Raw genomic sequence first — 21,472 nt, forward strand, 5'->3', positions numbered from 1 at the left:
GAATTAGTCGTGAGCTACTGTGGGGATGCTGGGGAATTGAACTCATGTCCTCTAGAACAGCAATCAGGGCTTTTAAACCTGTGCCACTTACGACACAACCAATACACACTTACAATACACACTTATAACTAACGTGACTCCACTGTCACATAATTAATACTGTACCTCAGGATAACGAGGCCTCTTGTATTCTATTCTCTCCAGACTGTCCTCACTATTGGCTACATCACCTTATGTGCAAGCAAACGTACACGCAGACATGTTCATATTAGAATGCATTGCTGACATCATTAGATAAAGGGCAAGGGAAGTAGAGCTTTCATATGAACCCTTTTATTTTTAATGCATCGCTGTTTGTTATGAAGGTCAGAGAATCTGCTCTGTTCCATTTCTCTTCTTTGAAGGACTTCTTTAAACATGTCCTTATAGACGAACTGCCTCAGCAAATTCTCTTACTCTTTCTCACTTGGGAAAACTGTTCTTTCCCTGTTGAATTTTTTTAGGTGCAGAGCTGGAGGTTGGTGGGGTTTTGCTCTATACACATTTAAAGTACTGCATCCCGCTGCCTTCTTGCTTGAGATTTCTGAGAAATTGGATGTGTTCCTGTATTTGCCTCACTGCAGGAAGCTGCTGCTTTCTTTGGAATTATATCAGATTTTTTTCTTTGTTTTTGATTTTCTGTCATTTGAGTGTGACATGCTTGTGTGTCAGGCTTTAAAAATGGGTGTTTTTTTAGCATTTAATATGCTGTTCTCTATGCTTCCATAATCTGTGACTGTTACCAACACTAATTTGGGGGGAGAAATTCTCAGTCATTATTAATATTTCTTCTGTTCCTTTCTTCTCATTTTTTATTTCTATATCTTTATTTTTAGCTACCCTTCACTTTGTGAATATTCTGTTCCACTCTTCCCTACCTTACCTGGAAAAGGATAATTGTTTTATTAAAAATTATTTTTTCATTTGCATGATTTGCCTTACTCTTAATTTGCCCCCCTCCCGTCCTAGCCTGCGATTTAGTAAGGTGGGGGCTTTTGAGTTTGTTTTGAAAGCTTCGTGTGTTCTAGCACAAACACTTCAAGGTGTACATCATACACGAGCACCGCTGGAGGTGAAGTCCTGCTTTGATGTGATTGGCACTGGGATTTCTTTTATTCTATTCTGCACCTCTTCACCTGAAGTTTCTCCTGATACAGATGCTGCTGGTAGAAACCCATTGCCTTGTTCGCCAACACTTGTTGGTTCTGAAGTGTTCTTTTGGCCATCGATTTTCAGTAGAGTTCTGCTATGCTCAGAGAGCCAGTTTTGACCAATGTATTAAGGCTCATTTTAAGGAGCGGAAGATTATCCACCTTAGTGACCTCCCGATGTCGATGCTACGCTTGTTGGGAGATTGTGGAATGATCTATCAAAACCATTCCTGTCTGGTTGGTGCTCGGTGTGTCTGGGTTCTTTTTACACTGATTTGAAATCTTGTCTGTGTTTTAATTCCATTAGTGATAGAGGAGTGTGGAGTTTTCTGACCGTGACTGTCAACTCATTTTTGCTTTTCAATTCTACTTTTGCTTCATTTATTTTGAAACCGTTTTCAGTTCTGTAAACTGAGACTTGACTTGGCAGGTCTGTTGGTGACCTGAACCTTTTGCTAAAAATACTATAAGATTCATAAATGCTTAATTCTGGCTGTTTCTTAGATGAAATCAATTATATGCTGACCTTCCCCCAAACTGAGTTTTCTAGATTAGTCTCGTATATGCCATAGTGAATAAATTTGTGATTATGACAGCATTTTGAGAATTGCTGAAAGCTTAGTCCACTAATACAGTTAAAGTATACCAGTTAAGAGTTACAAATGTCAAAATCCAAATTTAGAAAGTGGACCCAGGAAACACTCCAGCCATGATATCCATACACCTGTGCCGCTTCCGTTCCGCCTCATACACATCTCCATTTCCAGTGACCTGTTTGCTGTTTCTCCTCTCTATCAATCATGAACTGTGCCTCAGTCTCCGGGTCAAGAGTAACAATGGGCTCCCTAAAGGTGTGGATAAAACATAACGCGGGGCTGGCAGTGCGCTCAGCACAGTGCCAGCTCAGCCTTGCAGGGGGTTCGGAGTTCAGTGACATGCATAAAAACAGCAAACCCACATTCCAGATGACTTGCAGAGGGCTTTCAGCTTCAGTACTGGGCCTTCTTAGGTGCGTTGAGCTTCATATCATGATGTAACCCATTCCAGTCTGTCTTTGTATCAATATTGAAAGTCTTCCCACCATAGAAATCCACCTCTTGGCCATGGGCAAACAGATGACTGGTAGCCTTACACCTTAGAAGACTTCAAGTTATGAATCTAAAGTCCCCCTGGAATAATATAATGGTTACAATTGCATCACCAAAAGGAACGTACGAATTCAAAATTTACGCAATGAATGAACAATGATTGTAAATTTTATTTTACTGTCCTGTGGAATGTTGGTTTTCTTTGTAAAAGCAGCATTTTAATGGCTTCTTTTGTTTGACTTTTGATTCACAGGAAGTAGAAAGGTAATATTGCACCTTAAAATGCTGTTTTTCTTTGTCATTGTGTCCAACTGTCTGAAAAGCAGAATGTCAGATTAAGGAGCCAGTGGGGAGTCTAAAGCATGCCACACACTTCCATTACGGGTTAACCACTTATAAGAAAAAAATAGGCTGGTTTTATTTTTTTTGAGAGAACAATCTGATTAAATAAGCTGTTTTCTTTGACAGTGATTATTTTTAATCTCACGTTCCTGTCTATAAACTCCAGTTTCAATGACTTCCTCTGATTTTTAGCAATGGGTGTTTTGATATTGCAACAGGATATTATGCAAATATAAATCATGTTGGATTAGAATATTTCCTAAGAAGCAGAAGCAATGTTCTTGCCGGCTCGATAAGTGTAAATGGCTCTAATTATCCTTTCCTATACAGCTTTCTGAGAAAAAAATATCAGGCTGCAGGGGGAACAATCAACTAAACTGTCTGTGTTGAGGAATAGGTAGTTAATTCAATTCATGAAGGACAAAGTGCTTAATTACCTCATAGGACCAACTTTCTTGGTTTCTTCTTACTTGAGACACATCTGGGGAATATAAATAATGGATGACGAATCTTTCTTTGCGTCATTAATACAGTTCACAGAGTCAGCCCCCTAAAACCTCTAGCATGATTTGTGTGTGTGCGCGAGGTAGGTGTATGTTCATGTGGGAGAACTGTGTGCACACATGAAGGCCGGCGATTAACCTTGATTGTCATTCCCCAGAAGCTGCCATCTTGTTTTGGAGGCGGGGATTGCATTGGGACCTGGTGTGTCACAGCTTTCTGATCAGGCACCTGGAATCCAGGCAGCAGCGACTGAAAAGTGAGCTCACCTGTTTTGTTTTTCCTGCTTCTTAAAGTTTTTAAATCAAAAGGTCAAAGATAAATAATTCTCCCATTCCAAAACACTTAAAAGGGAACCTGATATGTATCTAGCTGGCCCTAATTTCTTTACGGATCAATAAATTTAAGGAGAATGATTAGAAACTAAGGTAAAATGAGGCATGGAGGTATGTCTTCCCCCTTCTTTTTGAGATTATAATATAGTTACATCATTTATTTCTTCCTTTTATTCTCTCTAAACCCTCCAATACACCCCTCCTTGTTCTCTGTCAACTTCATAGCTTTTTTATTGATCATTAACTGTTTTTACATATATATAATATATATGCATACATACATATATACATATATGTCATGCTCAGTTTGTATAATGCTTCTTGTATATTTTCAGGGCTGAGCCTTTGGTATTGGATAACAAATAGGTGTGCTCTTCCGTGGGGAAGACCATTTCTCCCACTCAGCGTTCTGTAGTTGTTTATAGATCTCTGGTAGGATTGAGGTCTTGCGTTGTTTCTCCCATCCACTTTGACACGTCGATTAATGTTGTCCTTTTTGAGCTCCTGTTTAGGCAATCATATTGATGAGACTTTATGGGAGCAGTTGTGACCCACAAGAGACTCCCAGATCTTTTAGCTCTTAGAATCATTCTACACCCTCCTTACAATGTCCAGAGCCTTATCTGCAGGATAAGATATATCTATTGGCACGGGTCCATAACTCTGCATGTTCATTGGTTGTGGTTTTCTTTAATAGTCTCTGTCTGTTGCAAAGAGAAATTTCTTTGATGAGTATTACACTTATCTGCGGGTATAAGGACAAGCATTTAGAATGCAGTTAGGAATTATGCTGGCTTAGTAAATTTGTGATTTCATTGGCACTGAGTAATCAACTAAATTTTCAGTACCAAGTGTGATTTTCCTCTTGTCGAGTGAGTCTTAAGTCCACTTAGAGAACTTTTGATTACTACTAGTTATGCGTTCCACTACTGTACCCTGAGAGATGGTGCCACACTGATCTTTGTCATAGTTCATAGGTGTCATAGCTGGGTACCCCTGTTGGTTGCCTCCCTCCTTTGTAAGCTTTCGTGACACCTTCTGGAATCCCAGGAGTGGGGTGTCCAGGTAATGTTTTGCTCAGGGGTCTTTGGACTCTGTCTCTGAAGTGCATGATGTCTTCAGCAATAGGGTCTTAACTTCCATCTCTAGGGCGGTAACCACAGGCAGTATCAATAGGCTGTATGTTTGGGGGTGTCTCAGAAAGTCCTGACCAAGAACTTAAAAGGGGTCTTCTTACAGCTGGTACTGAGATTTTTGTTGGATGGTCTTTTGTTCTTGGGGTGAGAATTGTCTCAGATGTGAAATGTTCATTTAATCTATGTATGTATATTTATACAAATAATTACATGTATTATAGGATTTTTAGATAGCTAAAAGTATGATTGTTTATGATTCTGTAGACATTCTTATCCTTATTTCACCCTGATCCCTCTTCCTTCTGCATCCTTCTCCCTCTTTCATCTGAATTTTCTTTCCTCTCTTTTGGGAAAGAGCCTCCCCTTTCCCATTTCCATGATCAGATTACTTACACCCTGCGATTCCCCTCTCTATTGTTCCCGAACACCTGTGTTCTGGCAAGTGTCCCATTTTAATGTTCCTGGTTTCTGCAGTTCCTGCAGGATACGTGCTCAACATCTGAAGATTTGGAGCCAGGAGCCTCTGATGAAACAGAACATGTGATGTTTGTCTTTCTGGGTCTTGGTTACTTCACTCACTGTTGTCTTCTTATGATCTTTTTCTAGTTCTATACGTTAACCTGGAAAACTAATGATTTAATTTTTCTCTGGAGAGGAATAGTATTCCGTAGTCTCCACGTTCTATAATTTCATTATCCATTCTTTGTTTGCAGGACCATTTACAACGTTTTCGTTTCCTTGATGTTGATGACGGTACAGCAATGAACATGGCTGAGTAAGCATCTATGGAGTAGGATGTCCAGTCCTTTGTGCGTATGTCAAGTAACGTTATAGCTGGGTCATAGGGGTTCATGTAGCTGGGTTTATTTTTAGCTTTCTGAGAATTTTCCACACTGATTTCCAGAGTGGCTCTGCCAGTTTGCAATCTTCCCAACCGCGAATGAGGCTTCCTTTTTCTCTGACGTTGCCCCAAGCATCTGTTGTCCTTTGTCTTGTTGGTCTCTGCCATTCTGATTGGGGTAAGATGAACTCTCAAATCTTGTTTTGATTTGCATTTGCCTAATTGGAGGGATAGTGAACATTTGTTGAGCTATATCTTAGCCAATTTTTTTCTTCTTTTGAGAACTCTCTGCTGAGATCTTATGCCCATGTTTTGAATGATTAATCTCTTTTTCATTCTCTTTCTTTTTTGAGTTCTTTATATATACTAGATAGTAATCCATGATCAGATGTATAACTGGAAGAGATTCTCTTTCATTCCATGGCTTCCTCTTCACCAGGTTGACTGTTTCTTTGGCTGTGCAGAGCTTTTTAGTTTTATGATAAAGTTCCACTTGTCAATTGTTGTCTTAATTCTTGGTCAAATGGAATGCTAGCCAGAAAGCCCTTTCCTACACCTGTATCATGTAGGGTAGAGCCTATGTTTTCTTCTATCATCTTCAATGTTTCAGATTGCATGTTTAGGTGGTTGATCCATTTGGAGTTATTTTTTTTGCAAGGTGATCTAATTTCTTTCTTCTGAATATGGACACCCAGTGCCTCTTACATGTGTGTAGGACACTGTTTAATTTTATGATCATATAAATCTTAAGGTTGAGATAATCGTTTTGTTGATGAGCTGTTTTATGTGATTTTGAAACAGCCTTAGCATCATTCTTGATATCTCATATGAAATTATTGTGCCTTATAGTTAAGATAAATGCATAACAGATTCCTCACTTGAGCACATTTAAATCAGTCTTTCACAAAACACTTGCAGGACCTTCGGTATGGAAAGGACTGCAGGGCCATTAGGAACCCAAACGGCTGTAGCCCTCCACCCGCCATGCACACCTTCTGCATCCTCACCTGGGCTCAGGAGCTGTCCCATCTATTCGGCAGCTCATCTCACTGGGTAACCTCACTCCTTCCTCTCTCAACATACTGCCTTCCATGCACAGTTGCTTCTTATGGGTTTATTTATAGCCACATAACGTCCTTGAGTCATTTCAGCTAAGTAGTAGCCATAAAAACTAAGTTGTACTGAATTGCTTCAATAAGCCTCACTACCTTGTGATGAAGAGAACTTTTGTCTCCGTAAGTTGGCCAAATTAATGACTTAAAATCATTTGAGTGTGAGTTACCTTGTAAGTTATGCTGCCCCTTAAATTTTATCTAGAGTGTTCTAAGGAAGCCCAGGGTAAGGTTACACACTTGTAGGCAGTGTAAACTTTACTCTGCAAATTAATTGATTTGTACCTCAAAAATAAGTTTGACTTCTTTAACTCTTACTCCGAATGGTGGATATTTTTCGGGGAGAGGCTGTTTAGAATGCCTGTTTAAATATAGATGAAGGTAAGCAATCACGAGCTAGGTGTGTAATTCAGTGTTTAATTAAAATGTGCTTAGTCCAAACACACAAAACGGTAATAAAATAGTGGTGTAACCAAATGTCACAGGTACTGTGGGAGAGGTGAAAGTACATGCATTCATTGCACCATGAAGGAGAGAGGACACAGAAACACATGGCAAAGAAAGAATGCAATGGAGAATTCTGCTCTCTGGTGTGGTAGCTATTAACCATGCATGGCCATGAGCTTGTGAAATGTGGGTAATTCTAATTAAGAACTACCATGGCGTGAAATGCAATCAAATTTGAAGCTGTGTGAAGAAGAAATCTAAACATATTTGTAACATTTTGTATAACATTTAATATGTAACATTTAATATCATTTTGGATAATCTTGTTGGATATTTTAAAATAATTTTTATGTGGCTCATAAAGACCTATCACTTGTACAGCTAAATTTTTATCACTACAGGACAGGGCTACCGTAGTGAAGAAGAAAGACATAGTTTTCCAACCATCATGATGGAAGAAAAATTAATAGAAAAAAAGTTGAAGGATGATGTTGTAGGTACCTAGGATGCGGAGAGAAAAGTCTTATTTCTCAGGACACTTTGCTGCTTTGGAAAAATACATGCAAGCAAATGGAGACACATGGCTTCTCAAAGTGATCCTCCTTGCCTTGTAATAGAAATTTTTTTATTTTATTTACTTATTTTTATTTTATTGGTGTTTTGTTGGTATATATGTCTGTGTGATGGTGTTGGATCCTGGAGTTACAGACAGTTGTGAGCTGCCATGTGGGTGCCGGGAATTGAACCTGGGTCCTCTAGAAATGAGGACCCAGTCAGTGAGCCATTTCTCCAGTTTCCCTGTAATATAAATCTTATAATTGGTATTTGGAGTTGAGCAAAGATTGGCAGAGGAAAAAGGATAATGAGAGAATATTAGTGACAGCAGTGGCTTATTGTGTTCAATACTTTACGGTTTTACACAGTTCTCAGAGGTTGGTGTGAACTTGATTATCCCTTTGACTTTAGGTTTGGTTGTGTGATCAGCCTTGAGCTTTAAAAGGCATTACCTTATATTAATTGTTCTTTGAGTGACTTGAAAGCCACATGAGATGAACAGGTAGTATCTGCTATGCTGGCTAGTCTTCTGTCTACTTGACATCAGCTAGAGTCATTGGAGAGGAGAAAACCTCAACAGAGAAAATGCCTCCATAAGCTGCAGCTGTAGGCAAGCCTGTAGGATATTTTCTTAATTAGTGGTTTATGTGCAGGGACCCAAACTGCAATGGGTACAGATATCCCTAGGCTATGGTTCTGGGTGCTATAAGAAAATAGGCTGAACAATTCATGAGGAGCAAGCCAGTAAGCAGCACCCCTCCATGGCCTCTGCCTCACCTCATGCTTCTAGGTTCCTGCCCCGTTTGAGTTCCTGTCCCGACTTCCTTTAATGATGAACAGTGATGTGAAAGCTTAAGCCAAATAAACCCTTTCCTCCCCAAATGGTTTCTGGTCATGGTGTTTTATTACAACAATAGAAACCCTGATTAAGACATGAGTCCTTTCAGCCTGGACGCAAAACTAGAGGCCCGTGGAACACTAGAAACCAATGTCCACTCAATTGAAGTGAGCCAGCAGTCTCCAGCAGACTGTGTGTAGAAAGGAAACATTTGAGAGTCACTTGCTGGGCAGCATTGCTTCAGCAGCCCAACAGTGCATGGACGCAGTGTGATTCCTTTGCACAATTCTCCAAAGAGAGCATTGCTGGCCCCTTTTAGCGTGAGTAACCCAAGGAACACAAGAAATCCCAACTCTAAATCCAGGCTACATTGACACCAAAAAGGAAATCTGCTCTTGTTTAACACACACCAAATGGGAGAGTGTTATTGCACGGGGGCAAATCTAGGGCTTGTGGATTTGTCTAATCTGTCAGTTGCAGGTTCCCTTCAACAAGACAATGAATTTCTTGAGAGTGATTTCTGTCTGATGTCCTTGTGTTTGTGGCAATGTTGAGCTAAGCATCTCAGCGTGAAACCCGGAACACTGAAATTTCTAAGAAATAGTAGGTGGTACCCTACAAGATATAGGTGTAAGAAAGAACTTCAAGAATGGGACTTTATTTGCCCAGAAGTTAATGTCAAATAATTGGCAAGTTGAAACTCATAAAACTAAACTACTTCCTAACAGCAAACGAAACCATCAATTGAGTGAGGAAGGAGCCCACAGAATGAGAAAAAAAGTTGAAGGATGATGTTGCTAGCTATACATTCAATACAGGATTAATATCCACACTATATAAATAACTCAAAAATCAATGAAAAACATGACTCAATTAAAAAATGGGCCATGGATCTGAACAAACAGTGTTCTAAAAAAAAAGAAATAAAAGCATCTAAATGCATTCTCCAAAAGTGTTCACCCTTAGCACCTAGAAAAAGGCAAATTAAACCTACTTTGAGTTTTCATTTTACCCCAATGAACATGACTAAGATTGGAAAAATAATGGATGGCAAATGACAAGAGAAGATGCAGGGGAGGGGAGCCCTTTGGACTCCTAGGATAAGTGTGTAGATTGCCAGGTTAAATTGACAACATCCTATCACAGAGGATGTTGACAAGCCATATAACATGACTGAGGCCACCATCACACAAGAGAGACGGTGTGCTTATTCAGAAATGCTGAGCCCACATCAAACCCCCTTATTGGCGGCATGAGCTAAGGGACCTTAGCTGATATCCCTTGCTTGATGACTACTCTCTGCTGTCCTCTGGTGGGAGAGCCAAGGTTTTTTGCACTTTAAAGAAAGAGTAGCAATGTTCAGTGCATGGTCAGAGGTTTCTCAGAAAGCACAGACTGAACCGTTACCTAACAATGCTCCACAAAATGAAGGAGAGAGTCATGCGGCAAACAGGGCCTCCGGTGGTGGCCACACAGCACTCCACTGTTAATTTTGCCTATGAAACACCACACTCTTTATGGCAAAGAATTGTTTAAAATATCAGATCATTTGCTGATTTTTGAAAGTGTAGAATATTCCACTCAACCATCTATCAAAATTGAAGAAGTAGGTTACGGATTTACCCCAGTCATAGTTTACTAAATTTATTTATTTATTCGTCATATAAAGTATGTGGTCTTATGATGGCACACACTGGTTTCTGTTGATGCCTCTTTTTTTCCACTAATCCTCCTGTCCCCATGGTGCCTGCTCACTCCTGGAATATATATATATATATATATATATATATATATACACACACACACATATATATATATATATATATATATATATATATATATATATTCCATTGTCCTTACCTCCTTCCACAACTGTTCACCTTTCCAGTTTCCTGGCTTACATACATGCATCCATCATAAACTAGCATTCACACATGAGAACATGTTGTTTTTATCTTTCTGAGTTTGGACTACCTAACACAATTTTATTCCCCATCGTTCCATTTTCTTGCAAGGTTTATGATGTTTTTAGAGTCGATTAAAATTCCATTGATCTGCTGATAGCCATTTAAGTTGATTCCATTCCTTTGTATTGTGACTAGTGGAGCAATAAACATGGGTTACCAAGTATTCTATTGTAGTGTATGCACAGGAGTGGTATAGCTCAGTCAAATGTTACTTATTCTCTATCTATCTTACATCTATCTATCTATCTATCTATCTATCTATCTATCTATCTATCTATCTATCCATCCATCCATCTTTTTTGGTTTGTTAAGACAGGGTTTCTTTGTGTAGTCCCGGCTTGGCTGTTTGGAACTTGCTCTGTAGACCAGGCTGGCCTCAGACTCAGAGATCCGCCTGCTCTGCCTCCCGAGTGCTGGAATTAAAGGCGTGCGCCACAAACTGATTTTCCTAATGACTGTACTACATTACACCCCAGCCAGCAGCAAGTAAGTTTCACTCTTTCCCTGCATCTACACCAAGCACCTTTGCCTAGTTTCTTGATGATCTTCATCCTGACCGGGATGAGATGGAATCTCAAAGGAGTTCCTTCTCATCCTGTGTCCATCACTTCTGAACGTGACAGCAATCTCTGAGGGATCCTTCCTGATGCTCGGGTCTTTGTCTCATGCTTGCTACTTTCCCACATGAAGGGCTAAGGACTTACTAAGCAGGCTAAAAACTCTGCTTAGCCTTATTTTTGTCAAGCAAGCCTACCTGCTACAGTCACCTTCTTTTTGAATTCTGGGAATGTTCAATATCCCCTGCATCATTGAAAGAGAGCGTGATTAGGCACAGGGACCTTGCTTAGTGGGGCTTCTGCTTGTTTCCCTCTGGCATCTTAATCATGTCCTGCCCCCTGTACGTGAGATGCTGTAGAAGGAGCGGCGGGCTGTGTCCCGCCACCAGGCTAGCTTTACCCAAAATAATTACACGGAAACTGTATTCTTTTAAAACACTGCCTGGCCCATTAGTTTCAGCCTCTTATTGGCTAATTCTCACATCTTCCTTTAACCCATATTTAGTAATCTGTGTAGCACCACGAGGTGTGGCTTACCAGGAGAGATCTTAACCTGCGTCCATCTCGGAGAGGAGAAGCATGGAGACTCACTATGGCGACTGCCTGAAGCTCTCCCCAACTCTGCTTCCTTTTTCCCACAATTCTGTTCTCTCTACTCCGCCTACCTAATTTTCTGTCTCTTAAAGGGCCAAAGCAGTATCTTTATTAATAATGAAAGTAACACATAGACACTCCTCCATCAAGATGCTCTTCGAGAATGGATGATGTTCTCATCCATGCACTTCTCTCTGGCTGAGGGAAAACTGTGAAGTAAGGAGTGAGGCAGGCAGATAAAAAAATAAATAAATAAAGGTTACTGATAATGAAGTCCGTAGGCCTGAAGGGACTTCAAAAGCCACTGTCCATTCATTTTGACCGGTAGATGGATATTTATTCAAAGGTTCTCTTTACATAAATAACTTCTAGGGTTCAAAGAGCTAAATCTGAGTCAGCAACAGATAAGGCAGACTTGTGTGTTATCGAGGTTTATTTCATTCCGCTTTGTAGGTTAAGCTTAATCTGTTTAAGGGCATCCACTTGAAGTCTGCGCGGCCAGGGAATACTTGCGGCATTCTTTATTTTTTCTTCTTAGCCAGAGCCATAGCAGACATCAGTAATCAACCATTGTGTCTGCCCATCAAATTCTTATTTAGCTGTGGAAAGCTTCCCTGAACACATCTTCATTCTCCCCTGAAGTGCTTATCTCTGAAGTGGAGAGAATACGTTCTCCCTCCCTGCCCTGGGACTCAAGTTTGCTTCCCCTACTAAGCAGTGTAAGAGCGCGGTTGCAATCCCATGTGGGTCTCGGGTGCCGCTTCCTCATCACTTAGCGAAGCTCATGGGCTGATTGGGAAGAACCCAGGGTCCCAAAGGGGGACTGTTGGCAATCAGGCTTCTCACTCATTGCATTTTCCCATCAAATCAAGTGATTTCTGCTTACCTTTGGGATGAGGGAAATAAAAAAGAAGGAGGGAAACAATGTGCAGACGTTTGGGCTCAGGTGTGAGGTTTTACACAGAAGCTTTGATTTTTTTTTTCTTTTTTGAAAAGCTCAAAGAAGATCTCTGACAATTTTTGTAACTTCTGACTCTGCACATGTCCTCGGGCATCTGTCTCCTGGTATATTCAAACGTGCCAGCGGGGACTGATAGCTCCGTATTTCTAAATCTGTCCCCATTGGGGACATGAGAAATGGAGCCGGGAGAAATTAATAAATGTTGGAGATAAAGCAGTCGGCGCTCAAGCATCCAGCTTCAGAGCTCGGCCCGGTAATGGCAGGAAGAGAGGGAAGCAGGTCAAGCATCCTGTTTCAGAGCTCAGCCCCATGACGGCGGGAAGAGAGGGAAGCAGGTATTGCAGGGAGCGAAGGCCTCACCGCACCCGCATTTGTAGCTCAGCAGAAGTGAAGCCAAGGCCAAACGAAGGCCCCGTTGGGAGGTGAGGAGCTGAACGATACCTTTCTTCACTTCCTTGTCCGCATCCTTGGGTTTCCATTTTTGTGAAATGCAAAATGAGTGGCTTATGGCTGAACAATCTTCAGTTTCAGTTCTCAGAGGTTCCAAATGTTCCTGGAACAAACTTCCAAGCGACAGATGTTTTCTCTGAGCTAAGAGGTGTCTTAGAATTAACCAAAAGCACCCACTTATGTCTTGGATGTGGAGACCAGGGCTACGACATCCAACAATTTGCTTCACGTCATGTGGAGGGTTGGCAGCTGACCTGATCACCTGTCTCCGTGGGAACTCTCTCTCTCAGTCACAGTAACAACAGAATGGTGTGAGTGTCTGTTAACTTGGTGTCTGTGTATTGTCCCGTGTCCCACGTGTTGCTCTAAATCCCTTCCCTCCAACACAACCTCTCACCCGCTCCATAGTGACCATGGTTAGCACTGACTGCGGTGGAGAATTCCCAGTGGCAAGCCGCACATTGCACCTTCGTTGAGAAGGGCAGGAAGAACACACTACCACCCTCAGGACCCTCAGGTTTTCCTTCGTGCCAGCTCTCTGAGGACCGAGTCACAGTTTCCACGCTGATCCATAGCATCTGAGTCACAGTGAGTTCTGAAGTGTTCTACGATTAAAGTCTGAAAAACCCTTCCTGACCTACACGACGGGGGAGAGGCGGGAGTCTGGAAATCTAGGCCTTCCCTTTGTGACCTTGGGTTATGATTGATTTTATAGAAGCAGAGGCTAATATATTTAAAGGAAATTACCTTTCCCCCACCTTGAAACAGAGGCATAAATTTCACTTGTGCTTCCATTTCTTGCCTATAATGACTTTGGAATAATCTGTTCCTTAAGCAGCCCAACACCGGAAAGCCTTCCTGAAGACAGTGCTCTCTGTACCCAGAAGAGTAAAGGCTGCAGATGAACAATTACCTGCAGATAATTGTCAGGAATTTGTTTCCCGAAGGGACTTAGCTCTAGCTGTGGGTGGGAACCTGTAACCAAAGATGTGGGAAGCAGTAGTGCCTCCTGCGTGGGTCCCCGACAATGCCCCATGGGCAACCAAAGACAGGCAGAACCAGACAAGCATTCAAATGAGCAATGCAGGGGGCAAAATCAGGAATGCACAGGACTGAGCCGAGTCCGGGATTCATTACACTAGTGACAAGTGACTACTCATTTTGCTCGTCTGTCCACAGACACTCCACTGTCTACAAGAGGGAAGAAATAATAATACACGATGAATGGGGAGAGGTGACCTTGAGTCTTTGACGCCTTCACCCAGACACGTTTTAAATTGAAGCTCTATATAGCTATTTATTTTAATCATATAACGTGGTTTGTCAGAACTGCCATTCATTTGGGTGAGCTATGCTGGGTACAGTTCTGAATTAAGGGTGCTGAGTCACCAGGCAAAGCTGCTATGAGAGGAGCAAGATCAGGACTGCAGAGCCCAGCTCATACAGGCTGCCTGAGCATACAGGCTGCCTGAGCATACAGGCGGAGCCAGCTCATACAGGCTGCTTGAGCCTAACGTGGCAGGGTAGCAGCCACTGTCCCCCACCACAACCCGGGCGGGGGGAAATCAGCTCATCACCACCGTGCCCTCCTGCTCTAAAGAGAGGTATGAGCAAGGGGCACTGTTGTTGTAACCAATGAAACAAAGAAGCGCCGAGAACGTATGAAGTGACTTAGTATCCTACCGGCTCTTCTTCCTGCCCTAAATGTAGGTGTGTTGTCTGAGGAGGAAGCCAACTTTATCTGTTCAGAGGAGAAGGCTGATTCTCCAGATAAAGCAGGAGACATGAAACCAGGGTGAGCCTTGCTGTCTATTATCACCTGTATATAAACCCCTTCAGGGCTGTCTGAGAAGGAAAAAACATGCATCCCCACTCGTTTAAGACAGGGCAGATAGCAGGGACGTTTCAACCAAGGTGATTGAAATAACCAGGAGCCAGACACGGAATGCAGAAGACAGGGAAATGCAGAGTATGCTGTCTCAGGTAGTGTCCTTGCTGCTTCTTCCTGTGCTTGACAAAGTTTACTCGATGCGTCACCGACCTGAATGTCCCTGCTCCCTTCAGGAGCCTGTCACCAGAGAATGGAATAAATAAGTGACTGGCGGTGGCTGAGGCTTGTGTGATTTCTTCTAACTGTAGTTGGAGTCTGGCCGGAGAAAACCATCACTCTTCTTTCTTAGCCCCTTAGAGGAGCCTCTGAAAGCCTCTAGCAGCAGCAGAAGATCGTTAACAGCCATTACCAGACCGAAGAGAGGCTCTTGTGCTGTAAGGCTGGAAGCCCCATGGGGAAGAAGATCTTATGGAAATATCTATCTATCTATCTATCTATCTATCTATCTATCTATCTACCTACCTACATATCTATCTCTCAATCTCTATCTATCTATCTATCTATCTATCTATCTTCCCCCCACATATATATCTCTTAGGGCCAACTGTATGAGGAATGTGGGGTGAATGAAAACAAACACCAGCTATTAAAAAAAAAGGCATTTTGTCAGATCCCTGACCTCAAATAGAACAGCTTTGAGGACAGTCAGGCTCCCAGAAGGGACACAGATGTTTGGTTCCAAGTGATGGGGTGTGTTCTGTCTAGAGAATGAGCTACCATAGCTGTGAGCGAGCGAGTTTATTTTTTTTTCTTTTTTCTTTTTTTGGTTTTTCGAGACAGGGTTTCTCTGCAGCTTTTTTAGAGCCTGTCCTGGAACTAGCTCTTGTAGACCAGGCTGGCCTCGAACTCACAGAGATCCACCTGCCTCTGCCTCCTGAGTGCTGGGATTAAAGGCGTGAGCCACCACCGCCCGGCTCGAGCGAGTTTATTAAGCATGTAACAGGTGAAATGAAAGAACACACGGCAAATCACAGACATTAGTAAAACTCATCAAATCAAGTGCTCATCACATGCGTCAGGAAAGACGGGGCCTTGCAGAAACAGGCAAGGTGTGTATGTGGGGGCTATAGTAACAGTCAAGGTGTATGTGTGGGGGAGCTGCAGAAACAGTCAAGGTGTGTATGTGGGGGGTACAGAAACAGTCAAGGTGTGTATGTGGGGGGTACAGAAACAGTCAAGGTGTGTATGTGGGGGGTACAGAAACAGTCAAGGTGTGTATGTGGGGGGGTACAGAAACAGTCAAGGTGTGTATGTGGGGGGTACAGAAACAGTCAAGGTGTGTATGTTTTTGGGTGCAGAAACAGTCAAGATTGGGGAAGGGCATGGAAAGAGTCAAGATGGGGCCCTCCAGAAACAGTCAAATAATAATTTTGAACTAAGATTTTAGATAGAGCAGGACACCCTCCCTACAGATGGCTGCTGGCTTCTCATCCCCACAGTGGCATTTTTAGACCACGGAATAATCAGCAGTAACCTCTGTGTGAAATGGTTTGGCTGGTTTCAAGGACACGATGTTTTGACTGTCCCCTTCCTTCTACAGGCAGGAGCCAGTCTACTGAAAGACAAGGAGTCGTGTATAAGTTCCCATTTTCTCCACATTCTTTTGACAAGATCTTTGTTTTTAAGTCACAAACTTGTGATTCCCTCTGTCCTCAAATCCCTAGGTTTCCCATGACTTAAACGAAACCGTTGAGTTCATTGACTAGCTTACTAATTTTTTAGTCGTTGCCTACTGAGTGCATTCTCTGTCCAGATCCAAAGACCCTTGGAAAAGTGGGAGAGAAAACTAGAGGAAATGCTGCTAACACTTACAGAAGTCCTATAATTGTAGTATGTATGCATTATAATTTGTTTTAATAAAAACCTGGAGTCAGATATTGGGGTAAATGCTGAAAGATCAGAGAAGTAAAGGAGCCAGTCAGTCACTAGAGAGACTTTTTACCTCTATTGAATCCCCAGAGCAGATGGGCAAGATTCTGTCTCGACGAAACCTCTGACTGAATGCTGTCTCAACGAATCCTCAGACTTAATTGGGTTATCCTGTCCCTAGAAGTCCTCAGACTGAATACCTTGAACTCCCGTCTCCCCCCACCTTACATTCCTCACTCTGCCCAACCATATCCCTTCCTATCCCCACCACGCTAGTGCTGGGATTAAAGGTGTGTGACTCCCAAGCACTGGGATTACATGTGTGAGCCACCACCGCCTGGCTCTGTTTCTCTTTTAGACTGGATCAATCTCACATAGCCCAGGGTGGCCTTGAACTCACAGAGATCTGTCTGCCTCTGCCTCTCGAGTGCTGGGATTAAAGGTGTGTGCCACCACTGCCTGGCCTCTAAGGCTAATTTGTGGCTTAGCTCCGCCCTCTGATCTTCAGGCAAGCTTTATTTGTTAGACCGCAAACAAAGTATCACCACAATGGATCAGGAGCCATGTTAAGAGCTGTATCTAATCATGCCGTGTGTGATGAAGATGTGTTCTCAAGCGTTGAGCTGGGTAGGGGATATGAGGAGGGAAGACTCTCGAATATGAAGAATATGAAGGGGGATAAAGAGGGGGAAAGACAGGATTAGGTAGAAAGCAAGCTTGAAACAGAACCATTTGCATCGGCATATGTGGGCTAGAAAGAATGGGGCAAGGGCTGTAGGATAGAGACATAATGAGTTGTTGAATAGTAACCCATGTGGATGTGTTAGTGGACAGTCTCAGGTCCCTACGGAAAGGGGTGCAATTCAACAGCAAAGAGGGAAGGAGGGAGAGAAAGGAGGCAGGGACCTAGAGAGAGAGGAGGAAGAGTAGAAGAGTACAGCAGGGCAAGATAGGAAACCTGGGAAGTACCCAACAGTATGCAAATGCTGGCCTTTCCCATCTTACCATGGAGGTAGTTAGGACTAAACCCCCAAATACCTGCAGTTTCTTTAAGCAAGAGATGTATGCACACCAACAACGGAAAGCAAGGCCATTGTCCCTGTGCCCTTGCCCAAAAGGCAGTGCCCATGCTGGTGAGGGTGGTTAGGTGAGGAAGGAATCACCAAGGACAAACACATCCTGGAAGAAGCAAGCCCTGCACTGCCAAGAGCCTGAAACACACGTTAACGGAAATCCTTCTGACTTCACGCTATTCCGCCATCTGCCAAAAGGGCTTTTAGAACTATTTGACCACCACTCACTCCACCAAGAACGGTCATGTTACAGCAGGCAAATGGCTACCGACAGGGAAAGAAAGCACAAGAGAAGGGAAGGGAGAACCAGAGAGCTGAGGTGCCAAACCCAGCTCAGTCTGGAGCACTGGGAATGCAAGCATCGGCGGTCTCTGCTGTAGCCGAGGGTAAAAAACCACGGTGCTAAGGCTTTTTATCATTATCGCCTCTGTAGAGCTTGAAGCTGGTAGCGCAGCGAATGAACGGCTTTTGAGGTGTATCGTCCTGGGCTAAGGCGAGTCTTTGTAGACGCTGTCTTCCCGAGTCCACGGAGGCTCCTTTTTGTCTTTTGCAGCTCAGCCAGGGAACTGGCAAATCTCAAGGTGTTTTCTCACACCTCCCCTTCTGAAGTTTAAAACCTGCAGGCATATTGTGTGTCTTGGGGAAACGGTGCCAGCGAATCACGGAGCGGACGGCTTATTTGTTCTTTGCACAGAAGGAGCTCTCCTCTCTCATTCAGGAACTCATGAAGGATGGGAGAAAAATCAGAGAATCCTATATTTGCCAACACCTTTTATTTGTTCTTTAGTCCCATTGAAGCTTTATTGTATATGCTGTGTCGTACACAGGAGACATGTAGAACAGTAGTTCTCAACCTGTGGGTCGCGACCCCCTTGGGGGCCAAACCAGAGAGCTGCCTAAGACCATCAGAAAACACCTACGTTTATATCACAATTCACAACAGCAGCAAAATTACAATTAGGAAGTAGCAGGGAAAATGATGTTATGGTTGGGGGTCACCACAACATGAGGAAATGTACTAAAGGGTTGAAGCTTTGGGAAGGTTGAGATCCACTGGGGTGGAGCAAGTGCAAGGGCTGGATAGAAAAGTGACTTAAGAAGAAGGGTGTCGCCGGGCGGTGGTGGCACACACCTTTAATCCCAGCACTCGGGAGGCAGAGGCAGGCGGATCCTCTGTGAGTTCGAGACCAGCCTGGTCTACAAGAGCTAGCTCCAGGACAGGCTCTAAAGCTGCAGAGAAACCCTGTCTCGAAAAACCAAAGAAGAAGAAGAAGAAGAAGAGGAAGAAGAAGAAGAAGAAGAGGAAGAAGAAGAAGAAGAAGAAGAAGAAGAAGAAGAAGAAGAAGAAGAAGAAGAAGAAGAAGAAGAAGAAAAAGAAAAAGGGTGTCTACAGGACGCCGTCACCAGGGGCGCTCCCAAGAGTCTCAGGGCGTTCACAGAGCAGTTCTTTTGATGGGCCTTATTTTAGCTGCACCCTATGGCCTCTTCCGGCAGAAGAAACAGGGGTTCTGTTTATGTGACTGAGTTGAAGCTCTGCACAGCAGTCAATTGAAAACATCAGCTATCAATTACTCAGCTGGAGCTGTGACTCGATCAGGTTTTATGACTCGCCTGTAGGGTCTGCTTAATAAATCCACAGAGGGGAGTTACCACATGTTTTATGTCCGGTGTTTTATCCTATATGTAGAAACCAGAAACCAGCCACCTCACAGCGTCTCACAAGTCTAAATCCCCCCGAATTAATGGAAGACAGAGACTCGGGCTAACAGGACTCCATTAGGGCTAAAAAGAATTGTTACCTGTGTCCAGGGCTTAAAGGACACGCTGATTTTCTTTTTTGTTAGGGGCCAGGTCTGTTAGTCACAGATGTCAAAATCTCTCTGATTTGTCTTTCCCTGTCTTTGGCACAGGCAGGGACCATCTGAGGAAATCTCCTATAAGGATTTTCTACTTGCAGATTGGGGGCAATGAAAACATTCACTTCCAGTCTGGAGCGTTTATAAGGATTGGGTAAACTAACGTGTGAGAAAGAGTTTAGTCAGCCATGGGACAGAGAGAACTCTTTACAGGCCAGCAATGGGTTGCCAGCCCAAGTCTGTCATCGCACCTGCAGTGGGTTTGAAGTGACAGGTAAAAATGGGAAGCAGAGGTCGTGACACGTGGAAGCTACTTGTCATTCCCTTCTCTGTGGTTTCCTTAGTAAGACCCCACTTTCTGGGGTACTTTCAGGCGAGGTGAAAAGTCACCAGGATACAGCGCCTTTCATACTTGGGAGATTAGTTTTTCAAGACACGAGGTGCAGCCCATTTCACTGCGCTGTTGGCACCCTTCCTGTGACGGAGGTCTATCGCAGGCGGCACTACCGCAGGTGGCACGGGCCCAGATTAGAAAAGCTGAGCCGCCTCACTGTAGGGACTCAAGTCTTGCTTGTAAAACTTACCAGATTGTTGCTGGATTTGATCTCAGCATTTTTATGTGTTGGGGTCTAAAGAGTTTAGAAGTTCATTGCCTCAGAAATGAACTCTCTAGGTTGTACAGGATCCCCCTCCCCCACCCTCCACCCCCACCCCTCCACCCCCACCCATGCTTCGGCTGGCCTTTCTGCAAGTGTGCTTAAGCCACATTTAGACTACAGACATGGGGGAGAAACAACTGCTGTGCTTTTCACAGCATTTCCCTGGCTGAGCGTTTTATTATTTTTTATTTTATTTTATTTTTATTTTATTCATGACGTCCTGCAGGTTTCTAAATACAGAAGCATCTCATCTAGTCTGTGACATTGCCCCCATGGAAAACCTGATTAAACTGCCATTAACGACTGTGTTCACTCTATTGCACCAAGGTGACGGCGACAGGAGCACCCAGAGTCGGCAACATCTCTTCGCCGGCTCCCTGGCTTTTCCGGAGGATTCGGCAGTCTCGATAGAGCAAGGTTTTCACAATGAGTCTTTCTTTGGAACAGTGAAGATCTGCTGACTTAGAAAGCCAGCGGAGACAGCACAGCCCCTCTACTTAGGAAGCGGTCTTGGATCTCGTGGAGTTTGGTGCAGCGGAAAAGGCAGTGTTGACTGCTGGCCTGGCTGTGGATCAGGCGCTGAGCCTGTGTCTCCATGGTGTGCGTGTTTACAGCCTCCTTTCCCACACATTCGCTGACTTTTCCAACTCCAGCTCTGACTTCTGACAGTAGAGGGTAAGTTCCAGGCCATGGCTAGTTTCCTTTGTGTTTCCTTACCTGAATTATTTGGTTTTCAATCTAAATCCGCCTCTCCTCAGGGCTTGGTTTGAAACATCGCTTACCGTGGAAAACTATGTGTCACATCTGCTGCTTCTGCCACTTTCTTCCCTGCAAGTCTCTAGGTCTGGGGACCTCTTTCAAGTCAATTATTTAGAAACTCTCCTCAAATCTCTCGTGGTCATTAGACCTCCTATTTCTATTAAGCAGCCAATTTCTTTCCTTGCATTATTAAAATTACATTATGGGTTTCACATTGCTATGCAGCAAGTTACTGTACTGAGAGAAATGAAGTACCTTCCCCCAAGCCAGTCAATTAGCAAGACTGAAGGAGACTCAGGCATGGCTCAGTGCTATAGTCAGGACACAGTTGTTTACCAATGAAGAGCAAAGTCCCCAGGGGGCTAAATAGTAAAGAAAATTTCCAATTTCCTTCCTTCCTTCTTTTTTTTTCTTCTTCTTTCTTTTTTTTTCTTTTTTAGACAGAGTCTCT

At 43.2% G+C, this 21,472-nt stretch overlaps 1 long non-coding RNA gene across 2 annotated transcripts in view; it reads left to right on the forward strand.

The window, feature by feature from the left end:
• LOC119811660 overlaps positions 1–21,472 on the forward strand; it is a 55,288-nt gene that overhangs the window by 25,723 nt on the left and 8,093 nt on the right. For both annotated transcript variants that reach the window (XR_005284995.1, XR_005284993.1), the window contains exons 2-4: positions 3,282–3,380; positions 5,306–5,367; positions 20,590–20,937. This is a non-coding gene — a long non-coding RNA (uncharacterized LOC119811660). The remainder of the gene's footprint in view (positions 1–3,281; positions 3,381–5,305; positions 5,368–20,589; positions 20,938–21,472) is intronic.

The sequence above is a fragment of the Arvicola amphibius genome, chromosome 4 (genome assembly GCF_903992535.2).
Source record: "Arvicola amphibius chromosome 4, mArvAmp1.2, whole genome shotgun sequence".
NCBI lineage: Eukaryota > Metazoa > Chordata > Mammalia > Rodentia > Cricetidae > Arvicola > Arvicola amphibius.